The sequence below is a fragment of the Pleurodeles waltl genome, chromosome 8 (assembly GCF_031143425.1).
Source record: "Pleurodeles waltl isolate 20211129_DDA chromosome 8, aPleWal1.hap1.20221129, whole genome shotgun sequence".
Lineage (NCBI taxonomy): Eukaryota > Metazoa > Chordata > Amphibia > Caudata > Salamandridae > Pleurodeles > Pleurodeles waltl.
Window position 1 is genome coordinate 712,482,441 of NC_090447.1, and position 22,758 is coordinate 712,505,198.

Sequence of the window (22,758 nt, forward strand, 5' to 3'; positions counted from 1 at the left end):
CGATGAACTAGTCTCCCATGCCAAATTTGCAGAGCACTTCATGAAGATATTGCCATTCCAGGCTATCGAAGGCTTTTTTTAAGTCAATTGCGAAGAACATTGCCTTTTGCTTATCATAAGCATCACTATGAAGAAGGGAAAAAAGGCACTGTATGTTCAACACTGTTTGGCGCCCTGGAATGAACCCAGCCTGGTCCATGTGAACCAGGTGTGGCATATGCCGCAGGAGGCGCATTGCTAGAATTATGCTCAGTATCTTGTAGTCCACGGACAGCATCGACAGGGGGCTCTATAAGGCTATGTTCGTGGGCGGTTTCCTCTGCTCCAACAGAGGAATAATCAGGGCTTCCTGAGCTGATGCAGGGAGAGTATGACATTCCTTAGCTTCTTCATACAACGCAACCAGTCTCAGGCCTAGTTTAGATATGTATGTTGAATAAAATTCTATCGGGAGCCCATCTGGGTCTGGGGTTTTATTTCTCACCATACATGGGATGGCAGCTTTTACTTCCTCTAGTGTAATTGCTGCTCCCAGCTCCATCGCCTCTTGGTCAGAGATTGTTGTAAGTGCAAGATGTGATAAGAAATTGTGGCTCTCTGCCTCAGTTGGTCGAACTTTACTCATATAGAGATCAGCATAATAATCATAAAATTCACAATTAATTGCAGTCTGGGTATGCATACTGTGCCCGTGGGATGGTTTAATTCAACTAAAACTGAGCTCCTATGTGCTGGATTAGCTAGCCATGCCAGTAAGGAGCCTGTATGATCCCCTTCCGTGCTCGCACGTGCTATGTAGGCTTTCTAGTCATAACAGCGCAGCCTTTCGACTGTCACTGCTGTAGTTTCTCGCACTGTGAAGAGTGCTGTCTGTAGGTCTGGGTCATTCAGGCGTTTCTTCTCAAGTGTGCGCAGCTCTTGTTCAGCTTTCACTTTATCATGTAGCAGCATCTGGCGTTTATCTGCGGCTGCTGGGAGACAGTTCCCTCTAATGACTACCTTAAACGCATCCCAGTCTGTCACTTTTGAGTTTGTCGAGCCTTCATTGACCTCGAAGTGAGCGTCTATTGCCGCATCAATGGTGTGTGTAAAAACCTGATCCTCCAACAGTGCTGGCTGGAGTTGCCACGTGGGGATTGGTGCATGGGTCCAGGACCACCCAAGCTTAATTAATAATGGGCTATGGTCTGAGAGCGTTTATGTTAGATACTCTGTCAGGTGTGCCAGCTGGTGTACTTCTGGCAAACATAGGAATGTGTCCAAACTTACATGTAGGTCATACATTGGTGAGTAAAGGGAGTAATCTCTATATTCTGGGTGTTGAATTTGCCAGGAGTCTACTAGGTCCCAGTCCTTCTGCCAAGTGCGGTACCCATGGGCTGGCCTGGTAGTCAGTGAAGGGGGCAGCGGGGGATGTAACCTATCTAATGTTGTGTCTCCCCATGCAATTAAAGTCTGCCCCCAATAGTACAGGTCCTATTGAGTGCGCGGCCAAATGTTCAGAGAGGGACGTCAGGAATCCCGCTTGGTCGGTATTGGGACCGTATATGCAGCCCAGTACTATGCCGCTCCCATCTAACTTTCCAATAATTATAGTGTAGCACCCCAATGGGTCTATGACAGTCGCCTTGTGTTGGTATGGTACCCGATGTTTAATCCATATTGAAGTCCCTCTGGCATAAGTTGAATAAGTAGTGTAGTATACCTGGCCCCGCAACCATCTTTGAAGAGCATGACCCTCAACGGCATCTAGGTGTGTCTCTTGCAGCATTGCTATTTGGACTCCTCGCCAAGTGAGGTATGAAAATATCTTGTGTCTTTTAGCCATGGATCGTATCCCTGTAACATTCCATGTGAGAGCCTTGATATTAAGTGTAGTATCAATTATAGTGGAAAGCACATTGGCCAACTTTAAGGCCCTAGTCCCTCCAGAAGGGAACCCTTCTCACAACAAACGTGCATAAATGACATATCTAGGCAACTCAAAATAATCTGTTCTGTAACCAAATAACATTCTCCCCAAATCCCTTACCCTAGGGAGATGTGTGATGCTCTCACCCAAACAGTCAAAGAACCAAAAGACAAACATACTCATGCCCTCTATCGTTCAGGCTACGTTATGTGAGGAGGTACTAGTTCTGGGTGCTCCAGGTGCCCCCCAGCTCCCATCTTGCCCCTCCTCCTGTTGTCTGCAATGTAGGGATTATTCAAATTAGTGTAATAAGTTGCGTCATTGCAGATAGTGTTGGCCAGAATGTATCAATCTTCATATCGCCCGGCAGGGGCCAGCCAGCGAGCGGGTATTTGAGGATTTGAAATGAGTGCGACTGCAGCGCTCAGCTGGTTTTCTATATGAGTTTATCTGCAGTGCCTATGGTGACCACTGGCAAAACCACGCTTGAGTTGGTGGAAGCCGTGGTCTCGCTGTTGGAGTCCGTCTGTTCCTTGCTCACCCGTTGAGTCGGTGACATCGTGCTCTGTGGTGACCCACCCAGCGGTGCGACCGCCGCTACCATCCTCTGCCATTCCACCTGCACTTCTTCCTCTGTGGGAGGGTCAGTCCTGGTCGATGGCTGCCTCCTAAGGGATCTAGGGCAGCGTTTCCTCTTTTGGCACTGGGAAGGACCGCTTGGGCCTGAATTAGGCAGGAGTTCTAGCCAGGACCACGCTTCCTGTGGTATGCTGAAATATTCCACTCCTGTCTGGGTGACCACCCGGAGCCATGCTGGAAACTGCATGGAGTATGGGATCTCTAGGTCCCTGAGTTTTTGTTTCACAGAAGGAAAAGCTGCTCTCTGGCGTTGGACTTCCCGAGAGAAGTCAGGGAATATCGATATTTTGCTGTTTGCACCCTTCAGATCTTCATGCAGACATGCCTGGCGCCATATGTAATCTCAATCTCTGAAGTGAAGTAGCCATCCTATTACCGGTCTTGGGGGAGCTCCCGGCGGTGGTGCTTTAGTCGGCACTCCATGGGCTCTCTCCAGCACAAAGAAGGGTGAAAGTCCCTCTGGGGCCACCACAGTTTTAAGCCATTCTTCCAGATAGCCCACCATGTCTGGGCCTTCAGCTTTCTCGGGAAGCCCAACCACCCTAATGTTGTTGCGTCTTGCTCTGTTCTCTGTGTCTTCTGCTCTGTTTTCTAGTGTTTTTAAGCGGGCGTCAACAGCAGTTAAACATCCATCCGCTAGAGCCAAAGCAATGGTTGCTGCTGATATTCCTTGCTCCGTCGTGGTGACTCTCTCCGCTAAGTGCCCGTGGTCATCTCAAAGGAGGTGTCTATTTTGGTCTCCAGTGCTGTTTGTGAGGCTGCTATGGCCTGAAGTACATCCTGTGGCATTGGCATGGGGGTTGTCATCGCCGCTGTGGGGTGTGCTATTTGCTCTGTTGTATCATTGGCTGTCCGTGGTGGTATGGGGCCTCCGGAGTCTCCATCTCTCTTCTTGATAGCTTTCCCCATCTGGCGCTAGATGTATGGCAGGCTCATGGTCTTAGGCGTTCCCCTCAACCAGTCGAGGGGTCCCCCTTTATGCTGTGTTCCTGCGCCCTGCAGGAGACCTCCATGCTGTTGCTTACTGTTGTAGTCTGGCTGACCTTAAGATCTGGTGCTTCTGGGACCTCCTGGGTTGGCTGTGTGTGGGCCTCAGCCGTGTTGACGCGGCCTATCAGCGCCCTGAGTTATTTGTGGATGATAGTCTACTAGGCTACTGACTTCACTCTTGTTCCTCCCCTCTGCGGTGAACACGGGACTCACAGGGGACGTCTCACCCCCCAGGTAGCTGGTGGATACATGGTCCCAAGTCTCCCTATGGCTTCACCCCTCACTTCTCTATCAAGTGCATCCTTCCAAAAGACCTCTGGTGCCACTAGTCCTGCTTCTGGCTTTGTCTTTCCTCATTGACAGGCTTGCTTACAGCAAGCACTTAGTCAAGGGCTTCACAGTAGTGCCCTGTTTCTCTGTAAGGTGGTCTCACCTGTCCAGAGAGGCCAGGCCTCTCAATGGGCCTCCGGGGGTCCTATGATGCTAAGGAATGCAGCCTCATGTCTCTTTACTGTAGCCAAGGCCCACCATGGGGGTTCCCCTCTCCCGCCACTGTTCCACTGTTTGGAACCATTTCTAAGGGTTGTTTCACTGTATAACTTGCGACCTGGGCCTCCTCCACTCCAGGTCCTCGGTCACCATCAGCAAAGTGCTTCTGCCTGCCGCGCTGGCCCGCGCCGATGCACGCATGTAGCGTGCCTCCAGCGCCAGTATATCGCTTTCCTATCTGCGCCGCTGTCCTCTAGGCAGCTAGTTGCTGCCACTAGGCCGTTCTAACTGTGGCCCCTGCGTGGCTCCTTTTCTGCTCCTGTATGCCAGCTCTAAAGCAGCGGGCCTCCCAGCTACCACTAGGGCCGGGCATGCCACTCTCACCTATGGGTTCCGGGCGTGGGAGATGCCTTCATCGTAGCGTTGCCTCCGATCGTCTCCCAGCTTGCGTGATCCCTTGGTTGGTGCTGCAAGGCCTCCACATCTGGCGGCCCCACCGAGGACTCAGGGGTCCCAATCTTTCATGCCCCAACCACTACCATTCCTCTTCTAAGGCCAGGGCAGTGGGCTGGCCTCTCAACACGCTCGTCGCTGGTCTCTAGCGCAGCATTTGCCTCCCGCCTCCTCATTGGAGGCTGCTGCCGGGACGGGCAGCCACCATCTTAAGTAGGCCGCGTCTTGCAGCTGCAGAATCCAGGTCCCAGGTTCAGAGAGTTTCTGGCTTCGAAATTGCTAATTACGGAGCCCCTTGAAGTCTCGGGGCACTGGGAAGGGACCCCCGAGTGGTGCCCCTTTTCAGGATGGGCAGTGAGAGTTCCAATGGGCCTGTGGGACCCCAGAGCTCCGGCGCCCTGCTGCCTACGCCATTTGCTGCTTAGCCACCCAGTTTGCGTGTTGTTTCTATCGACAGACCACCACAGGAAAACTGATATCTGTCCTCGACTTTCCGGAGGCTATTTATTCCCCAGTCTATAGCAGATATGAATACAATGGCAATCCGTCTGGTGATACTTCGCTTCTGCACAGCTCTCCTCTTGTTTTTTCCATAGAGATGTACAAATAGCAATTGTCCACCCAATGTTTTTGGCACGCTCAATGTAGAAGCTCAGAGCTCGCTTGGGGTCTAAGTGGGGATCTCATCCTTCTTGGTTGGATCAGGTTGAGAGAAGAAAGCTGCCAGACTGCCCAATATGGAAGGGAAACCTCCTTTATATGTTGGCAGTATGTATATTCTGTCACAACTGCCACAGAGTATACATACTGCCAGCATGAAGGTCTGCTCATCCAATTTAGATGCAGGTGGACTTTCGGTTTGGATTCGGCAGTGACTATTCCGTCACCTCTCTAGCCAAACCTCTCTGACGGTCCGATGGAGTAAGGGCCACCAACGAAACGGCTACATGTCTGCTTGCCCAATCAGGATGGGTTGAGATATCACAATTCTTTACTGTCCATCACCACCAGGCAATCCCTGGCAGTGAGGGACAGTAAAAATCAAAAAATGCTCTCCCCTCCATGTGAGATGACTTCCATTGTGAGAGGAGCATTACATTTTTTTTATTTTCATGACAGTGGTTTCTGCAATGCCTTAGAAACCACCACCTGCTTGGCAGTCATTTATAAATTTGGTGTGCAGTCCCTCCATCATGGGGATAGAGGTATTTACTCTATTCCCATGCAGAACTGGGGTCATCCACCAACATTTAAACAAGGCTCTTAATCCTTAGCACTAGCTTTCATGGGAAGAAGGTGGTGTACAAATGCCAGACAGGGAGTGTTTATAGCTCATTCACATGACAAGGTGAAATGATCGCAATGAGGAACACTGTCTTCAATGTGAGCAATCTCATAGGGCAACTGTGCACTGTCTCAAATGGGGTGCACATCAGGGATGTGAGACAAGAACTAGGTCCTACGGGGGTATCACAAATGGTTTTGGTGGGAAATATATGGGTCATACTTTTAGAAAACACATCACAACAGGTGATTTGAACAAAGATAACTGATCAGGTAATTGTAAAATGCCAATAGGACTGACATATAATCCTTAACTTTTGCCACAGAAAAGCCTTGCTGGGTTAGTTAAAATTAAAAAAATAGAGCATTAAATAATTTGGATCATACAGTTTGGATACCTCAGGAGGACCAAAATTCCACAAACCTTTCCCAGCGTCCCACATGGATGTTTTTTAGTTGAACAACTCCTGGCTGCGAAAATACAATCTATGACTTTGGGAGGAAGTTTGAGAACCGTCAACTGTTGCTGCTCAATCTTCACGCATGGAGGTGCAAGTTGTACAGGCTCTGGTGCAGAACTTTGTCCTGCTGTTCCAGCAGGAGGTCTTGCTTGAGAGGGAGCAGAATGGGAGGCAGATGCGCATGGCCAGAAGTTCCAGGTAATACACTCTCTTGGCCTAATCCAGAACCAGTATGGCTTTTGGCCCGAAGGTTCTTAATCTTCATCAGAACTTTGGGCTGGTGAGGTAGATATAGGAAGGCATATCTCTGAGCTCCAGTCCAAGCGAAAGGCACTACCACAAAGAATTACCGTAGGAATTCCAATCTGCAAAAATTCAAACACTGCAAGTTCTTGGCAGTGGCAAAAAATTCAAGACAGAGGCCGTAATTACGACCCTGGCGGTGGGTGATAAAGTGGGGGTAATACCTCCAACAGGCTGGCGATAAGTACAGCCAAATTATGACCATGGTGGTGATATCTCCGATAGACAGCCAATGTATCACACCAACTGCCAGGGCGGAAACAACAGCCACCACGGCTGTAGCCGCCTACAGCCAGGCGGAAGCCAAAGTTCTGTCCACCACATTAAGACCCTGCAAACTGCCACCTTTTCCGCGGCTGTACCAATGCCAACAAAAGCCTGGTGGAAACAGGGCACAAAAGTGAAAGGACTCACCATTGGAGACACAGGGAAGAACCACACTGGCATTGAACCCGAACTGCAAGTTTTCCCGATGATCTTCTATGTTATGCTCCACCTGGAACACCAACCCCAACGAAGACGACAACGGTGACTACAGCCGCCTAGCACACAAGGGAGGATGGGAGGAAAAAGAGAGTGACACACAACACACACCATTCACACACACCACACACACAACCAGCTGCACTACAAAAACAATTTGACTCCGAAAACCTGCAGAATAATGCAAGGACAACAGGAACTGACGAAAGTGATTGTAATCAGTTCAACATCACAATTAATCATCTGATTTGGCCATGAAACAGAAATGCACACTTGTATAAAAAAGGGACACTGCCCAGTCCATAGTTCAAAGGGCCCACATGGCCACAGGGCACAGTCGAAAGCCCAACTCGAATCCTGACCACATCGAATCCTGACCACATCCGGATAGAACACTGTAGGGGCATCAGTTTGCAAATGGGCAGGCACCTCGGGGGGGGGCACCTCATCCAGATGCGGGAACAAGCCCACTGGTTCTGGAGGGGGCAACATGCCCATTGCTCTTTGTCCTGGGGAGTGTAAGGCCACAGTCTCTCGAGTGGGTGTCTTCCCCACTGGTTCTGGAGGCGGCAACATGCCGATTGTGCTTTGTCCTGGGGAGTGCAAGGTTACAGTCTCTCAAGTCTGTGTTTTCCCCACTGGTTTTGGAGGGGGCAACATGCCCTGTGCTTTGTCCTGGGGAGTGCAAGGCCACAGTCTCTCGAGTGGGTGTCTTGCCCACTGCTTCTGGAGGGGGCAGCCCGCACAGTAGCACCTGGAGGGTGGACTACATGGTGTGCGCGGCGGTGATGGCTGCATGCTGGTGGTGGTTGGGGAAGGCTCTTAGGCAGCCCCTGCACTCTGTGATGGCTGCATGCTGGTCATGGTTGGGGGAGGTTCCTGGGCAGCTCCTGCACTCAGTTATGGCAGCACATTCACGGCTGGCAGGGGGGGCCCTGTGACAGCTGGTGGTAGTGGCTCTGTTTGCTTGACAGCTTCTGCTGGTGTAGAGTGCCTCTTGTCCTCCTGGTCATGGGTTGGGGATCCCTTACCCTTCCTGGCGGGGTTGGATGGGCTCTTCCCCTCTCTGTCTGGTGGTGCAGGCTCCTTCCTCACAGCTGGTGCTGGCTCCTTCCCCTTCCTTACAGTTGGTGCAGACCCCTTTCCCTTCCTCACTGCTGGTGAAGGACTCTTCCCTTTCATCCCTGGTGGTGCTGGCTCCTTCCCCTTTGTAGTGAATACTAGTTTGTTTTAATGTGATAACAGGAGTTAGCTTTGCCTTTGGCTTGCAGGCTCGTGCCCCCGTCGCCTAGTGACTTTGAACCTACTTAGCTTGCTCTGTCTTAGCAAATTTATGTAATTAATTCTTTTAAGATGCCTGCCTTGTTTATAGTTAGGCCATTTGTTTAAGTTTATGTTATCAGTGCCACTGCGCTAAGGTGTCAAATCAAGTGACAAAGACAAACGAACTGTAGGTATTCACATTAGGTACCTTCCCTCTTCATGCTTTTGAGGGAATTGTTTATATTAATTACCGTCCCAAGCATGCTGTGTTATCTATTGTTTGGGAACAACCTACATCAGGGGTCTAAGTAGATCTATATAAATACACCTCACTTTCAACAGATAATCAGAGGGATTCCGACCAAATACCATTGCTACTATCGATGCTGCACATCGCCTTGACGCTGACCCAGACTTCGTGTTCCTACAGAGTCTGAGCTAGAGACCTCATTCCAAAGTAACAAGGGTTGGGGTCTCTTCTCAGGGACATGGCATTGGCAGATTAGGTTTAACATGCCCAGCTCTCCTTGAGGTAGAAAGTTAGGCCTATCAGAATACGATAATAGGACATATTATATACTCTATGGCCCTCAATACAACCCTGCCGATAAATCCTGTTTTCTGCCGTGCATAAGACCACCAACGTACCGCTGCAGCCGCGGAATTCCACTATAGGTATTATGACCCACAGCTCGGAATCCGCCACAATACAGACACCCACACAAGCCCGCCACACCAAAGGTCAGTGATAAACTGGCGATACCAAAACCGACACCGTCACGCCAACAGGAATACGCGTACACTATCACGACTCACGAATCAACGCAGCAGTCTTTCAACCGCGGTAATCCATTGGTGGTACACACCGCCAGGCTCAAAATACACACACATTTACAAAACACAACCACATTGGACAATTTGAAATACACACACCTGATACACATACACACACCACACCCACACACCCAATCCGATATAAAGCACACACCCACATCACATACAAACCCTTACAACCAAAAATTTGAAAGAAGGCCAGAGAGAGAGACTACCTAAAACAACACCAGCATCCACAGACACACAACACCATCACTTACACAACATCCACGCACCTCAAACAACACACACCAACACATCCCTTCACACATCACAACAGACCACCTCACACATCACCCACACCACATCATGGCACCTCAAAGACACCCCAGGTTCTCTGAGGAGGAGCTCAAGGTCATGGTGGAGGAAATTGTCCGGATAGAGCCACAGCTATTCGGATCACAGGTGCAGCACACCTTCATTGCAAGGAAGATGGAGCTATGGTGCAGAATTGTCAACAGAGTTAACGCAGTGGGACAGCACCCAAGAACATGGGATGACATCAGGAAGAGGTGGAACGACCTGCGGGGGAAGGTGCGTTCCGTGGTTTCAAGACACCAGATAGCTGTACAGAGGACTGGCGGTGGACCTCCACCTCCTCCCCCACAACTAACAAAATGGGAGGAGCAAGTCTTGGCAATACTGCATCCTGAGGACCTTGCAGGAGTAGCAGGAGCACTGGACTCTGGTAAGATAAATCTTTACTACTTTATCCCCCACACCCACCTGCATGCCAACACATACCGCCACCCTTACCCTCAGACCCATCACCCCAACAACCCACAGATACCCCACGAACACAACCCACACATCCTAAAACCAAGCCCTGCATGTGTCACCAAAGCATGTCCAGTACAGAGACTCACTCATGCCCCAAAATCACCAATCACACAAGGACCAAGCCAATAATGCAAGCACAGGAGTAGAGGGTCACTCACCCATTGCACAAGATGGCACACACAGATACAATAACTATGCATTTACACCCCAACAGGACCCATACCCAACTTCACCGGACAGGAGGTGCCAGACATATCCAGTCCCCCCACAGAAAAGACCCACAGTGATGACAGCAGCTCTGCACGCCTGGATCAAGATGACCAGCTCAGCCCATCAGGGACCTCGGGACAGTCGGTTCCCCTGACACTGTCACAAACCACCACTGAACCTCCCCCCTCAGGAAACACCACCAGAGCACCCACCCAGTGGGACATTCCCTCTGTCCCCAGGACACGTCAATCAGCAGTGTGTCCACCACTACAGGGACCCCAGGCAACCCCACTAACACAGGACGATCAGGGACCTGGGGGCAGTGGCAGTGGGCACACAGTTCAGGGGACAGAGGCACAAGATAACGGGGAAGCTGGAAGGACTGCTGTGCGACGGGGGAGGACAGGCCCAGGCAACCCACTCTCCATGAGGCACTCTCCAACATCATGGGAGCTTATCACCATTCCTAGGAGACCATGGGCACGGTACTGGCCAAGTTTCAGGAGACCCAGTGGCTGCAGGAGGAACACCACCTGGGGATCAGGGAGGACTTGAAGTCCATCAACACCACCCTGGTCACCATTGCAGGGGTGCTGGCAGACCTTCTCAATACTAGGAGGGGCACAGTGGTACACCAACGGGCCCCTGACATTAGCCTGGACGATGAACAGCCCTCCACCTCCGCCGGCGCTAGTGGACAGGAGGCACTGCCACAGGACCAACAGGCCACCAGCACCCCACCCCCTGCAGATGGAGAACCACCCTGCAAACTGTCCCTGAGATCCAGGAACAAGACAGAGAACATTGCCAAGACCCCCGCCAGGAAATAATACCCCCCTGAATGTCACCCTTCTGTCCCACTATGTCACCCTGTCCATCCTTAAACTGCCATTGCTCCACTTCCTATGCCCCTTTGGACAATGCACCTGTGAAACAAATAGACTGGACTCTGCCATGGACATACCTCCACCATCACCTCAGCCCATTTTACAACCCCCTCCATTTATTTGCTCAGGAATAAACACACTTCAATCACAAAACAATCTGGAGTCAGTCTGTGCTTTCACAAATGTGTTATTGCAATATCTATGGAATATAGCAATGTCAATGTATTTGTTCAACACAGCTGTAGGCCAGGAGTAAACATAGCAGAGGGAACAAAGTGGGACCCAGAACTGTGAAATGGAAAGTCAAAGTGATAAGTCTGTGCCCATACACTGAGTGAAAATGACAGACTTATGCTACCTCCAACAATAGTATGAGATGTGGGAAGCAGTGACATCTTCTTACCTGTGTCTCACTGGAAGTATTGCAAGATGATGTTGTTTCTGTTGTCGATATCCTCTTCTTCTTCTTCTGCCTCCTCTTCTTCACTGTCAACAGGCTCCACAGCTGCCACAAAACCACCATCTGGCCCATCCTCCTGCAGAAAAGGCACCTGGCGTCGCAAAGCCAGGTTGTAGAGCATACAGCAGGCCACGATTATCTGGAACACCTTCTTCGGTGAGTAGTATAGGGAACCACCTGTCAGATGGAGGCACCGGAATCTGGCCTTCAGGAGGCCGAAGGTGCATTCTATTATCCTCCTTGTTTGCCCATGTGCCTCATTGTAACGTTCCTCTGCCCTTGTCCTGGGATTCCTCACTGGGGTCAGTAGCCATGAGAGGTTGGGGTAACCAGAGTCACCTGCAAATGTCGAGGGACAACTGTTAGGCACACAGTAACCCTTAGGGACAATCCCATACCCAGACACCTATGTCAACTGTATTGGGACCTTGGCCTCACCTATTAGCCACACACGGTGCCTCTGGAGTTGCCCCATCACATAAGGGATGCTGCTATTCCTCAAAATGTAAGCGTCATGCACAGAGCCAGGATACTTGGCATTCACATGGGAGATTTACTGGTCTGCCAAACACACCATCTGCACATTCATTGAATGGTAGCTTTTCTGGTTTCTATACACCTGGTCATTCCTGCGGGGGGGCAAATGCCACATGTGTACCATCAATGGCACCAATGATGTTGTGGATATGTCCCAGGGCATAGAAGTTACCTTTCACTGTGGGCAAATCCTCCACCTGAGGGAAGACGCTGCGCATGTGTTTCAGCAGGGCTGACAACACTCTGGACAACACGTTAGAGAACATTGTCTGGGACATCCCTGATGCCATGGCCACCGTTGTTTGAAAAGACCCACTTGCCAGGAAATGGAATACAGACAAGACCTGCACTAGACGGGGTATTCCTGTGGGATGGCGGATAGCTGACATCAGGTCTGGCTCCAACTGGGCACACAGTTCATTGTTTGTTGCACAATCAAGTCTGTATGTGATTATGATGTGTCTCTTCCATTGTCGACAGGTCCACCATGGGTCTCTACACTGGAGGATGCCACCATCTCATCACCTGCCCCAGCAGACGTGCCCTATGGAGGAGAACAGCGAGCTGTCATGACTTGCTCATTGCTTGTGCCTGGAGTCCGCAGAACGAGTGACGAGGTTCTTGTTCTTGTAAGTACTGCCTTGGCCCAGATAGGGGCAACTCTTTCTGGTAGCCACGGTGCTGCAGGCGATGGGAACACCAAGGGCAGTCTGTGTCCTTCAGAAGGAGTGCCAGAGGGAAAAAAAACCTAAAAAAGGGGGAAAAAAATCAAAAAGGACCTCCTGATATAAGAGCAAAAAGATCAATAATTTCAGAACACAAGACCAAAAATGAACAGGAAAAACTGGAACAAAAAGCAGAACCAGCATCTGATGCAAAGGAGAAGGAGCGAAGACCACCATCCAAAAGGAAGTGTTGCAGCACAAGAAGAAAAATAAATCACACCCTTTAAATACCCACAGAACAGGAAACAACCGGCAGGAAGTAAAAGGACACCATATTGGAAAGGGAACAATACACTGAAGGCAATAGACAAGGCACCATGGTGAGTAGGGAACCAAGGTATGCTGGGAAGAGAGGGGAAGGATGGGAAAAAGGGAAAACATAAAAAAGGGAGAAAAACGAGGGCGACAGCAAGAGCAAGGAACACAATAGAAGGTAAGTGAGGGAAACGCTAATATTCAATGGGAGCACGCCGAACCAGAAAAGAAATGAGGCCCCATGCCTAATTTGGGGCCTCGAGTTATACAGGAGAGGCTGGGGGCGTGTCATCCAACACTGAGGTATCACAATGTGTTATTTTCAGAAACTTTAGTAATCCGCAATGTGCTGGTATATGTCTGTATTCCCGGCCTAGATAGGTATGACGCAGTTTTCATCCATCCCATATGGCCCCCTGAAATGGTGGCTGCCTGACCTGTAAGGTGGGGCAAGGGGATATGAGGTAACTGCGCTGTCGTTGTACACCGTTGCAGTGGGCGGTTGAAGACCACAGCGCAATTCTGCATTGGTTAACATTGGGCCCTATGGGTCCCAGGAGCCTATGACGATGTACGCCGGCGGTGACTGTACGTACCGCCGCGGACATGACTGACATTTTCTGTCTGTTCACTCACTTGATAGCTGACCTTCAACAGGAGAGGACCTACACTGCAATTGCTGCTGTGACCTGTGTCTGGAAGTGACAATGGCTACAGTGTCTGGGGAAAGGGCCCCTGCCTTTACTTTGGAGGAGTTGGAGAAACTAGTGGATGGGGTCCTCCCCCAGTACACGCAACTGTACGGTCCTCCAGACAAACAGGTGAGTACACTGTGAGCATGCTGCATGCGCAATGCCTGCTTTGAGTGGTGTGGATAGAAGATACATGGGGGGGGGGGCTGAGGCCTGCATGTGTGGATGGTGAGTGTATGTGCGTCAGGGCATGGGTGGGAACTGGTGGGCAATGAGTATGACGGTCCGGACGGGTGAGTAATTTCCTTTCCCCCTGTACCATTCCTCTAGGTCAGCGCCCACAAGAAGAAGAGTATTTGGCGTGCCATCGCCAAGGACGTCCAGACCCTCGGGGTCTACCAAAGACGGAGCACCCACTGCCGTAAAAGATGGGAGGACCTGCGCCGCTGGAGCAAGAAGACGGCGGAGGCCCAGCTGGGGATGGCCTCCCAACATGGAAGGGGTGCCCGTCTCACCATGACCCCCCTGATGTCCCGGATCCTGGCGGTGGCCTATCCGGAGTTGGATGGGCGCTTAAGGGCATCACAGCAGCTACAAGGGGGTGAGTACACTCTCATTCAGCTGACTCTTCGCTCATTACAAGGTGTCTGGGTGGGGGAGGTGGGCAGTGTGTTCCTCTAGGCCAGGGTGAACTTGGTAGGCAAGGTCCCTTGTGAGGCAGGCTATGTGGCACCTCAAGCCCGCTAGTGGTAAGAGCCATCTACACCTAGTCAGGCTCCTGTGACTTCCAGGTGTGCAGCAATTGGGCTTAGGTCTCGTACCCCATTGTCAGGTGAATTTTCTAGGAACTGTTAGTGCATGGCGTAGTGCTGAGGGCTGCTCCCTGTGTGTTGTGTCCGCCAATGGTAGTGGTGTTGCATGCACTGAACATGTTTTTCTTCTGTCTTTCCCCCCCCTCTTTTTGTGGTCCCGCCTGTTCTTGTGTGCAATAGCATCATCAGGTGGAGGAGCAGTGGCACCGGAGCAGGAGGGAGCTGCAACCCACTTGGCCCTGGAGGGTGAAGCAACGGAGTCTGAAGCCACCAGTGGGACGGAGGGCGAAGGGAGCTCCACGGCGGGGACAGGAGCATACACCAGTGACAGCGACTCCTCCTCTGATGGGAGCTCCCTTGCAGTGGCGGGCACCTCTGTGCTCACCGTATCAACAGGTACCACTCCCGCCCCCCTACCAGCACCGCCCTCCCAGCAGCCCCTCAGCGTGTGTCCCGTGCCCGCTCACCCAGGAGGGTGGGCATCTTCTTCGCCCCAGGCACCTCAGGCCCTGCCCCAGTCAGCCCTGCTGCCCTCAGTGAGGAGGCTTTTGACCTCCTGAGATCCCTCACTGTTGGGCAATCTACCATTTTGAATGCCATCCAGGGTGTTACGAGGCATTTGCAACAAACAAATGTATACCTGGAGGGCATTCATTCTGGGCAGGCGGCCCAACAGAGAGCATTTCAGGCTCTGGCCTCAGTACTAATGGCAGCCATTGTCCATGTGTCCAGCCTCCCCCCACCAACTTCCTCAACCCAGACACAATCCCCTGTACCTCAGCCTATCCCAAGCACACCATCAGGCCAGCATGCACACACATCAGCAAACAAGAGTGGACATGGCAAACATAAGCACCACACATCCAACAGGCACTCACACAAGCACCATCCCCATGCAGACACAGCAACATCCACTGCCTCCATTGTGTCCCCCTCCTCCACGTCCTCCTCCTCCTCCCTGTCTCGTCTCCACTCACACCTGCATGCACTACATCCTCAGCCACTACCTCCATCACCAGCACGCCCATCACCACACACCGCTCATGTGCAATCACCACCCCCACTACTATTCACACATCCCCAGTGTCCTCTCCCAGTGTGTCTGTGAGCCCTCCTCCCAAAGTACACAAACGCAGGCACACACCCACCCTACAGCCATCCACCTCACAGCAGCCTCCGGCCCATGCGCCTTCACCCAAATTCAGCAGACGTACACCTCCTACAACAACTACCTCTTCCTCCACTCCCAAACCCCCCTCCATCTTCCCATCCCAGTGTGTCTAAAAAACTCTTCCTGGCTAACATTGACCTCTTCCCTACACCTCCTCCCCTGTCCTTCCCCTAGGGCCAGGCTTTTCAGGTCCCAGCCCAGCACCTCAGTCACCAAATCCCCATGCACAGTGGTGCCAGCAACTGTGGGGTCATTGAGTGCACCACCCATCAGGGCTGCCAGTGTGTCAAGTAGCGAGGGTAAGGACATTCTGCCACCTACCAAGGTGAAAAAGGTGCCCACATCCCGGAGGGAGATGCCACACCTACCAGCCACCAAGGGCTCAGCAAAAACAAAAGGGGATAGTGGTAAGACAACTGTGGCACCATCAAAGGTGGGGAAGGGACAAAAGCATAAGAGCAGGTCAGGAGAGGGCACGGTGGCACCGACTGAGGGACCAGTGTCACACCTTCTATCCATGACCACACCAACCTGTACGGCGGTGAACACCGCAAGCTGCCCCGCCAACACAGCCGCCACCTGCACCGCCACCTGCACAGCACCGGCACATCTACAGCCTCAGCAAAAGTCCCCAGCCTCTTCCCCAGTGGGCAGCTGTCCGAGGCTGCAGGAGACGTCCTGCTGTGTCTCTCAGCAGGTGCTGACTTATGCACCACCGCCAGCACTGCCGCCACAGACACCGCCACAAGCACCGCCACCAGTCCTGCGGCGTGCTCGGACAGTGGCACCACCGCTGACATGGCTACCATCCCCAGTGGTCAGTCGTCCGAGGCTGGAGGAGACTGCCTGGACCCTGGCCAGCTTCGATGAAGCATGACTTCCATCACTGTTTGCACCTGCAGGTACCATGCTACCTGTACCTCAGTTATCCTGTGGCACACACACCCAGGTGAGAGAATTGTACTGGCCACACTGCACGTGGAGCACTCTGGGCACCATGCCCCCTTCAGAACCAGTGGAGATTGACATCCACTACCTCAGTCCTTGGCAGGATGAAGCACTCTGGGCACCAGGCCCCCTCCAGAACCAGTGGAGATTGACATCCACTTGAGAGACCGTGGCTTTGCACTCCACAGGCTACAGCAATGGGCATGGAGCCCCCTTGTGCAGCAGTGGCGTTGTGCGTTCAGGATAAAGCAGTGGGCAAACCACCCACTGGAGAGACTTGAGAGACTGTGGCTTTGCACTCCCCAGGTAAAGCAGTGGGCAAACCACCCACTTGAGAGACTTGAGAGACTGTGGCTTTGCACTCTCCAGGCTACAGCAATGGGCATGGAGCCCCCTTGTGCAGCAGTGGCGTTGTGCGTTCATCTGGCTGAGGTGCCCCCCTCCCCCTCCCCATGAGGTGCCTGTATATTTTCAATCTCATGCCCCAGCAGTGTTCTCTCCGTTTCCAGTCAGGTATCTTGTGGGGGCTTGGCCCATACATTTTGGGGCCATGGTCCATGGACAATGATTGGTACACTATCCGAACTTGTGTAGTTGGTGTACATATTTGTATAAACTGAATTTAGATTTTTGACTATCAGATTTTTCATGATTGCAATCGTTACAATCATTACAATCACTTTTGTCCTTGCGTTCTTCCAGGGGGTGATGGGGTGTAAATGTAATATTGCTGCATATATTTGTGTGTATGTTGTTGTGGGTGAGGGTGGGGGTATTGCGTGTTGCGTGTGTGTGTGTGTCACTCTCTTTTCCCTCCCCCCTCACCTGTGTTGTAGGTGCAGTACTCGCCACGGTCGTGATTCCATTTTTTTTTCCGCCGACCTGTTGGCGGTCTTACCGCTGCTTTAACGCTGACCGCCAGGGTTGTAATGAGGGCCAATGTCTTTCTATGTTACTGCAAGATGGTGGGGGTCTTCATAATCATGACTCTTGTCTATACCATTCTGTCTCTTGCACTGTTCATTATCCTAATCATTGCAGTCCATACAATTTACCGCAGATTGCAGATTGTGGTGAATAAAAACTATTGAAACCTTACTCCATCTTCGTTACTACCTGTGTTTGTTTGAGACATGATGTATCTGTGAGAAAGGGGTAATCTCCATTAAACCACAACACTCCCTGAGATGTCATACTCTTGAGTCCATGCATAAAGGTTGCCACAAATCACCTTTAACTTTTTGGGTTTTTGGTGAGGTACTGCTAGTGAGCTGGAAGGGTTGGGGCTACAGTTGCAACTTGTTGTAGGATAGGCAAAGACACCCACAAACATAAGTACTGTCATCCTTAAACCAGCAGTCTTGCCCAGAGCAAGGGTCCAACTACAACATGGCGCCACCAACGATGGTGTTTAGGCACTAATTTACAGACACCCCGAACGTCACTGTCCCACAGACAACAGGTACTCTAAGTACCATTATTCAGAGACGTCCGTGGTCTTTGGGAAGATCCTCCTCAGCTGAACAGGGAACACCTAATTAGGCTGTAGGTTGTTCGAGCTCGAACTCATAAAAGGACTATACTCCCCACTTGGTGTTCCATCTCTTCATCCATTTTATAATATGGCTAACGCCATAGACATTCCTGAGAATGCTAGACACGGATTGGCATTACATCTAGTAGCGCATGGCTTAACAGATGAGGGCGGGATGTTATATTCATAGTAGAAGCTAATGAAGCTTACCAAACAGAAGCATTCTACTCCTGGGTCACCTTTCCTGAGGAAGCCTGCAGGTCAGTCACATTCCACAAATGTAGAATTGCTAATGTACCTCAACGGTACCAAGCATACCAGTATCATGAAATACTGCTCACAAGAGCATCAGAACTGGTTCGAAGGCGCCCTACCACATGTAATACAACACGTGAGATTAGGTCCTTTAGGTAATGATGGACCAATGTGGCCTATGCTTGCCACATACACACCTCACCCAGGTATACAAAATATGCAAGCAGCAGATCTGCAAAATTTAGACGATGAAATGGTAACAATCTATAGATGGCTTGTTCAGTTCATAATGAGGACTTTAAACACAACTCCAGCGCTTCCAGCACCACCAGCACCTGCTGAATACCAATTGGCTACTGGGGTAAAGTACCCACAGAATAGGAGAAAATACAGTTCTGGATAGCCCAGAAAACAAATCAGCTGGAAGCTGTGTTTCCCCATACGGGACCACAGGAGGAACACAGAATTCTCACAATGTGCTTGCCCTTCTGGATGGTTTCCTCAGTAGATGACTGCACCACATGGGGTACAGTCTTCGCTGTAATTTATACCACCACACATGTTACCCCGACACTTGCCAATTTACCGGATGTGTAAAAACAAAAACAGAATGAGCATGAGACAGCATCTGCCCTAGATTTGGGGATGAAATTAATGCGTAACTTCAACGCAGTTTCCTCAACAATACTCAGTAACATTAAAGGGGATGCGGTAGCACTGGCTATACACCAGCGTCTCCGAGAAACTCCACATTTGGAACAGGAGAGACAGCTAGCGGAAATGATTTCCGATACCTATACTAGTATAGGACAGGATAGTCTGGGAGCCAAGCCGAAGGAAGAAGCCAGAATTACAGAGTACCGCCCCTAAGGAAGGTACAAAACAGGCGCAGAAGGGTTCTAAAAAGCGCTGGGATAAGCCAAGACAATTTAAAGATAGACCGAAGCAGAGAGCAGACTCTCCACATCCAGAGAACTCCGAAAGGAGGTACACACTCAGAAATAAGGAGAATATTAAAACTCCTGACAGATATACTGATTCACGTCCCTTTCGTTCCGTTCAGGACGCACTGGATAGACATAGGTAGAGAGGGGGCCGTCTTGACCGACGTCCTGAATATGTGAAACAAAAGAAAGACTCAATACAGTCTACAGTCAAAAAAGAAGAAACAATTTCACAACAAAAGCCACAGTTTAAAGCGAAAAAGGTGGCAGCACTGTCAGTTTAAAATGCCAGTACACTTGAGAACACTCCTGAAGAACATGAAGAGGGAAGTTACACTGTTAGACAGCGCAGCAGAAGTCACAATATGTCGCCAGAGTCTGAAAGAACATTTAGATGCGACAGCAACTAGCAATTATATTGCAGTTGAAACGGCGGACGGGTGTGTACTCCCACCCGATAGAATTTATGATTTAAAGATTCAACTTGAAGAAGACATAGAACTCACTATTGGTGTGATATTTTGGGATGAACTTAATGGTGATATCCTATTGGCCGAAAGAGATTGGCCACCCGAACATGTCCGCAAGCTCCCACATGGGGAAAATGTCATTTTGCCTTCTTTCTCTAATCTTGTTCCAGAAGCAGAAAAAGAAGCATACGCTGTAAGGTGGGCTTTGGGGCAGGCACCTGCGTTATACCGCATTCATGTAGGTTTGCACAAGGACTCTCCTTTTCATGTAATTCCATTTAGGGCTACACCCCAACCTCAGACACAATATCCTGTTAAACATGAAGCAAAAGCTCAGGTGAGGGAGATCCTCACTCAACTAGAGCATCAGGAAGTGGTCGAGCCCTGTGCTTCTGCAATGAATAACCCATTATTTCCGGTTGCGAAGCCAGACCATTCCTATAGAATAGTCTTAGATTACAGACATTTAAACAGTCATACACATACATATGCTATACAAAATTCACAAAGCACAGCACTAATAAACAATACAGTGCGCAAGAAATATAAAACAACGGATATTTCCAACTGGTTTTTCTGCCAGAATTTAGCGGAAGAAAGTTGGGATCTAAGTGCATTCTCATTTGGCTCCCAAAAAAGGTTTTGCTGTTTACCCCAGGGCTATAAGAATAGCCCAGTGCTCTTCTTAGCCCAAGTAACATCAGTATTACATGATATTGGTCCCGAGGGGTTAACGTATGTGGATGACTTATATCTCACAGACGACGACCTCAACATTCATCTTGTTAGGGTTGATCAAATAATATTGAGGATTGCAGAGGTTGGTTATAAATTCAACTTCAAGAAAAGTAGGATTGCCTTTCTCAGTGTATTCTTCCTGGGATATGAGCTATCGAATAAGGGGAAGAGCCTGGCCCCGCACTTTCTAGAGAAATGTGCATAATTCCACCCACCAAACACTCTAAAGAAACTACAGTCTTTACTTGGTTTCTTCAATTTTTGCAGAACATACATTTCTGACTATGCACAATGCATCAAGCCACTTTATGACTTGATATGTCCAGATTTTTCTAGCAGACACTGGACAGTTGAACACACACGTCTCCTTAGAGAGTTGCAACAGGACATGCTGGAAGCTAAACACTTACGCACATGTGACAATAAAACAAATTTGGTCATCAAAATAATTGCTGGTGCCATTGGGTGTACTTATGTCACCTTCAATGAAGATGAAACAGTGCTGTAGGAAGTTAGCTCTGTATATACTATTTCAAAGTAAGAAATAGTGTGCACAGAGTCCAAGGGCTCAACTTAGAGGTAAGATAGTGGCAAAAAGAGATAATTCTAATGCTCTATTTTGTGGTAGTGTGGTCGAGCAGTAGGCTTATCAGAGGGTAGTGTTAAGCATTTGTTGTACACACACAGGCAATAAATGAGTAACACACACTCAAATACTTACTCCAGGCCAATAGGTTTTTATATTGAAAAATATATTTTCTTAGTTTATTTTAAGAACCACAGGTTCAAGATTTACAGTTAATACTTTAAATGTAAGGTACTTCACTTAGATACTTTAGGATCTTTGAATAAAAGCAATATCACATACAGTCTTTGTAAAAATGGCAATAAGCTATTTTCAAAGTGGACACAGTGCAAAAATCAACAGTTCCTGGGGGGAGGTAAGTAAAGGTTAGTTTTGAAGGTAAGTAAAACACTTACAAGTCTCAAAGTTGGGGCATAGGAAGCCCACCGCTGGGGGTTCAAGGCAACCCCAAAGTTACTACACCAGCAGCTCAGGGCTGGTCAAGTGCAGAGGTCAAAGAGGTGCCCAAAACACACAGGCTTCTATGGAGAACAGGGGTGCCCCGGTTCCAGTCTGCAAGCAGGTAAGTACCCACGTCCTCGGGGGGCAGACCAGGGTGGTTTTGTAGGGCACGGGGGGACACAAGAAGGCACCCACAGCGGCACAGGGGCGGCCGGGTGCAGTGTGCAAACAGGCGTCGGGTTTTGTATAGGAAGTAATGGAAGGGTCCGGGGGTCACTTCAATGATACAGGCAGGCACGGGGGGTGGCTCCTTGGGGCAGCCACCACCTGGGCTAGCCAGAGGGTCACCTGGGGGTCGCTCTTGCACTGGAGTTCGGTTCCTTCAGCTCCTGGGGGCTGCGGGTGCAGTGTTGGTTCCAGGCGTCGGGTCCCTTGTTACAGGCAGTCGCGGTCAGGGGAAGCCTCTGGATTCTCTCTGCAGGCATCGCTGTGGGGGCTCAGGGGGATCGTCTCTGGATACTCATGGGCTCACAGTCACCGGGGAGTCCTCCCTGAGGTATCGGTTTTCTGCAGGTCCAGCCGTGGGCGTCGGGTGCAGAGTGGGAAGTCTCACGCTTCCGGCAGGAAACGTGAAGAGTTTCTTGGTCCTTGGGTGCAGAGCAGTCCTCTGAGGCTTCAGAGGTCGCTGGTCCCTGTTAGATGCATTGCTGTTGCAGTTTTCTTCAAAGTTGGGAGACAGGCCGGTAGGGCTGGGGCCAAGGCAGTTGTCATCTCTGTCTTCTCTGCAGGGCTTAAGGTTAGCAGTCCTTCTTCTTTGTTAAGGTTGCAGGAATCTGATTTCCTGGGGTTTGGGGAGCCCCTAAATACTGAATTTAGGGGTGTGTTTAGGTCTGGGAGGGCAGTAGCCAATGGCCACTGTTCTTGAGGGTGGCTACACCCTCTTTGTGCCTACTCCCTGTGGGGAGGGGGCACATCCCTAATCCTATTGGGGGAATCCTCCACTCTCAAGATGAAAGATTTCTCAAGGCAGGGGTCACCTCAGCTCAGGACACCTTAGGGGCTGCCCTGACTGGTGGGGGACTCCTCCTTGTTTTTCTCATTATCTCCTCCAGCCTTGCCGGCAAAAGTGGGGGCAGTGGCCGGAGGGACGGGCATCTCACCCA